Source organism: Salvelinus fontinalis, chromosome 2, assembly GCF_029448725.1.
Source record: "Salvelinus fontinalis isolate EN_2023a chromosome 2, ASM2944872v1, whole genome shotgun sequence".
In the NCBI taxonomy this organism is placed as follows: domain Eukaryota; kingdom Metazoa; phylum Chordata; class Actinopteri; order Salmoniformes; family Salmonidae; genus Salvelinus; species Salvelinus fontinalis.
In genome coordinates, this window is record NC_074666.1 from 91,236,272 (window position 1) to 91,241,271 (window position 5,000).

General features: G+C 49.5%; 1 protein-coding gene across 3 annotated transcripts in view; it reads right to left on the reverse strand.

Moving 5' to 3' along the window:
* Nucleotides 1-5,000, reverse strand: part of LOC129831640 (RNA binding protein fox-1 homolog 1-like) — a gene marked incomplete at its 3' end in the record, with an annotated part of 342,155 nt that overhangs the window by 207,506 nt on the left and 129,649 nt on the right.

Below are 5,000 nucleotides of genomic sequence, written 5' to 3' on the forward strand. Positions count from 1 at the left end.
AGGGGGCTGGCAGGGAAGAGGGGGTCAGAGGAGGGAGGAGGGTGCTGGCAGGGAAGAGGGGGTCAGAGGGAGGAGGGGGCTGGCAGGGAAGAGGGGGTCAGAGGAGGGAGGAGGGGGCTGGCAGGGAAGAGGGGGTCAGAGGAGGGAGGAGGGTGCTGGCAGGGAAGAGGGGGTCAGAGGGAGGAGGGTGCTGGCAGGGAAGAGGGGGTCAGAGGAGGGAGGAGGGTGCTGGCAGGGAAGAGGGGGTCAGAGGAGGGAGGAGGGTGCTGGCAGGGAAGAGGGGGTCAGAGGAGGGAGGAGGGGGCTGGCAGGGAAGAGGGGGTCAGAGGAGGGAGGAGGGTGCTGGCAGGGAAGAGGGGGTCAGAGGAGGGAGGAGGGTGCTGGCAGGGAAGAGGGGGTCAGAGGAGGGAGGAGGGTGCTGGCAGGGAAGAGGGGGTCAGAGGAGGGAGGAGGGTGCTGGCAGGGAAGAGGGGGTCAGAGGAGGGAGGAGGGTGCTGGCAGGGAAGAGGGGGTCAGAGGAGGGAGGAGGGTGCTGGCAGGGAAGAGGGGGTCAGAGGAGGGAGGAGGGTGCTGGCAGGGAAGAGGGGGTCAGAGGAGGGAGGAGGGTGCTGGCAGGGAAGAGGGGGTCAGAGGAGGGAGGGGGCTGGAAAAGAGGGCTGGCTGGAAGAGAGGGCGGGTGGGGGTAGGGGGCCGGATGGAGGAGTGGGCTGGCTGGAAGAGAGGGCGGGTGGGGGTAGGGGGCCGGATGGAGGAGTGGGCTGGCTGGAAGAGAGGGCGGGTGGGGGTAGGGGGCCGGATGGAGGAGTGGGCTGGCTGGAAGAGGGGGAGGAAGGAGGCATGAGGGGGCTGGTGGGAAGAGGGGGAGGAAGGAGGCATGAGGGGGCTGGTGGGAAGAGGGGGATGGGGAGGGAGGAGGAAGGAGGAAGGAGGGAGGAGGGGGCCAGAGAGGGGAAGGGGGAGGGGCCAGGAGTGGTGACTGATGACACAGCGTGAATAACAACATCAGAACATTCATCATAGCAGCCATTTTAGACTTTAAGTCCCTCAACAAACCCATGATGAATTACAGTCGTGTAGCAGAATGCACAATGGTCTGCCTGACTGGCAACACGTGCTACACACAAATCTGTCCCCCTCACACTGCATGCGCCCATAACAAAGCAGTCCCCCCGGACATCTACTCCATAAAAACGCACCTCTACCAAATAATGTCCAGATTCCCAGATACATGGACTAAAACAATCCCTGGAAACGTATCCACTGAGGAGTTCTGCTGATAACCAACTGTCACGATCGTGTTGACGTGAATGAGAGGACCAAGGCGCAACATGATTTGAATACATCTTCTTTTAATAACAACGACGAAGATGAACACGAAACACTTAAACAACACTAACAAAAACAACAAACGATCGTTAAACTTCAAACGTAAGTGCACACACAAACTACTTACGTCGACATATACATATACAATGACCCACAAACAGCTAAAGCCTATGGCAGCCTTAAATATGGCTCCCAATTAGAGACAACCGAAATCAGCTGTCTCTAATTGAGAACCCATTCTGGCCACCATAGACTTTCCTAGACAACTACACCCAACATAGACACAGCTAGACACATACACTCAACACAAAACCATATACTACAACCAACACCCCCTCTACCATATAATACCCCAAAATACACACATACCCCATGTCACACCCTGACCTAACTAAAATAATAAATAAAACAAATAATACTAAGGCCAGGGCGTGACACCAACAGTCAAGTACATTTGAATGGGAAAAAAACGCCAACGTTTCAGCACTCGGTGCCTTCTTCAGGGTTGAATAAGTATAAAACACCAACGTTTCATCACTCGGTGCCTTCTTCAGGGTTGAATAAGTATAAAACACCAACGTTTCAGCACACGGTGCCTTCTTCAGGGTTGAATAAGTATAAAACACCAACGTTTCAGCACACGGTGCCTTCTTCAGGGTTGAATAAGTCTAAAACACCAACGTTTCAGCACACGGTGCCTTCTTCAGGGTTGAATAAGTCTAAAACACCAACGTTTCAGCACACGGTGCCTTCTTCAGGGTTGAATAAGTCTAAAACACCAACGTTTCAGAACACGGTGCCTTCTTCAGAGTTGAATATGTATTCTGAGTGTGCATCAACTCATGTTTTTACTAGACTATAATAAACTGCTTGTAAACTGTTATTACTTTGTGACACATACAGGAGAATGATTTAGTAAACGTTTAATCATGCTTATATTTTTTTTGAAAGCATATATAGATTGTATTGAACTGTTCATCAGACAATGAAATAACATATCTTTCATACAGAAACACCCAACCCATTAATTATGGGATGTGAGAGAGCAGAGGTGTCATCAGAGGAACCAGATAACATACACAAGACCTCCCCACAGAGATCCTACCAGAACTAAGACCTCCCCACAGAGATCCTACCAGAACTAAGACCTCCCCACAGAGATCCTACCAGAACTAAGACCTCCCCACAGAGATCCTACCAGAACTAAGACCTCCCCACAGAGATCCTACCAGAACTAAGACCTCCTCACAGAGATCCTACTAGAACCCAACCCGGATCCCCTCACAGAGATCCTACCAGAACTAAGACCTCCCCACAGAGATCCTACCAGAACTAAGACCTCCCCACAGAGATCCTACCAGAACTAAGACCTCCCCACAGAGATCCTACCAGAACTAAGACCTCCCCACAGAGATCCTACCAGAACTAAGACCTCCCCACAGAGATCCTACCAGAACTAAGACCTCCCCACAGAGATCCTACCAGAACTAAGACCTCCCCACAGAGATCCTACCAGAAGTAAGACCTCCTCACAGAGATCCTACCAGAACTAAGACCTCTTCACAGAGATCATACCAGAACCAAGACCACTTCACAGAGATCATTCCAGAACTAAGACCTCTTCACAGAGATTCTACCAGAACCAATACCTCCTCACAGAGATCCTACCAGAACCCAGACCTCCTCACAGAGATCCTACCAGAACCAAGACCTCCTCACAGAGATCCTACTAGAACCCAACCCGGATCCCCTCACCGAGATCCTACCACAACCCAACCCAGACCTCCCCACAGAGATCCTACCAGAACCCAGACCTCCTCACAGAGATCCTACCAGAACTAAGACCTCCCCACAGAGATCCTACCAGAACCAAGACCTCCCCACAGAGATCCTACAAGAACCCAGACCTCCCCACAGAGATCCTACAAGAACCAAGACCTCCCCAAAGAGATCCTACCAGAACCCAACCCAGACCTCCCCACAGAGATCCTACAAGAACCAAGACCTCCCCAAAGAGATCCTACCAGAACCCAACCCAGACCTCCCCACAGAGATCCTACCAGAACCCAACCCAGACCTCCCCACAGAGATCCTACCAGAACCCAAACCAGACCTCCCCACAGAGATCCTACCAGAACCCAACCCAGACCTACGCACAGAGATTATACTAGAAAATATACAAGGCGTCCACCAATCCCTAAAGCTGGAGGAGTCATAATTTTGGGCTGGGAGCAACAACACATTCAGCTTCATGAGATTTTTCTCTTCTTCTCTACCTCCATTACAGAGTAGGGTTCCTGACAGGCTCCTGAAGGCCTCCATTACAGAGTAGAGTTCCTGACAGGTTCCTGAAGGCCTGCATTACAGAGTAGAGTTCCTGACAGGCTCCTGAAGGCCTCCAATACAGAGTAGAGTTCCTGACAGGCTCCTGAAGGCCTCCATTACAGAGTAGAGTTCCTGACAGGCTCCTGAAGGCCTCCATTACAGAGTAGAGTTCCTGACAGGCTCCTGAAGGCCTCCATTACAGAGTAGAGTTCCTGACAGGCTCCTGAAGGCCTCCATTACAGAGTAGAGTTCCTGACAGGCTCCTGAAGGCCTCCATTACAGAGTAGAGTTCCTGACAGGCTCCTGAAGGCCTCCATTACAGAGTAGAGTTCCTGACAGGCCCATGAAGGCCTCCATTACAGAGTACAGTTCCTAACCTCCCGGGTGGCGCAGTGGTCTAGTGGTCTAGGGCTGCGCCACCAGAGTCTCTGGGTTCGCGCCCAGGCTCTGTCGCAGCCGGCCGCAACCGGGAAGTCCGTGGGGCAACGCACAATTGGCATAGCGTCGTCCGGGTTAGGGAGGGTTTGGCCGGTAGGGATATCCTTGTCTCAGTATGTAAAATGTAATAAAATGTATGCACTCTACTGTAAGTCGCTCTGGATAAGAGCGTCTGCTAAATGACTAAAATGTAAATGTAAATGTCTGACAGGCCTGCATTAAAGAAGGTCCAGACTGATTATTATTTTATGAATGGTTATTGAATCTATTTATATATAGTCATATATTTATATATAGTCATATAATATATTTACATATAGTCATAGAATCTATTTATATATAGTTATATAATCTATTTATATATAGTTATATAATCTATTTATATACAGTAATTTAATCTATTTACATCTGAAAGCATTGTGATGGCCAGTAGACTTATATAACAGACCTATAGAACAGACCTACTGAACAGACCTATAGAACAGATCTATAGAACAGACCTATACAACAGACCTATAGAACAGATCTATAGAACAGACCTTTAGAACAGACCTATAGAACAGACCTACAGAACAGAACTATAGAACATACCTATAGAACATACCTATAGAACAGACCTACTGAACATACCTATAGAACAGACCTACTGAACAGACCTATAGAACAGACCTACTGAACAGACCATTAGAACAGACCTATAGAACAGACCTACTGAACAGACCTACTGAACAGACCTACAGAACAGACCTACAGAACAGACCTATAGAACAGATCTATAGAACAGACCTATAGAACAGACCTATAGAACAGACCTACTGAACAGACCTACAGAACAGACCTACAGAACAGACCTATAGAACAGACCTACAGAACAGACCTACAGAACAGACCTATAGAACAGACCTACTGAA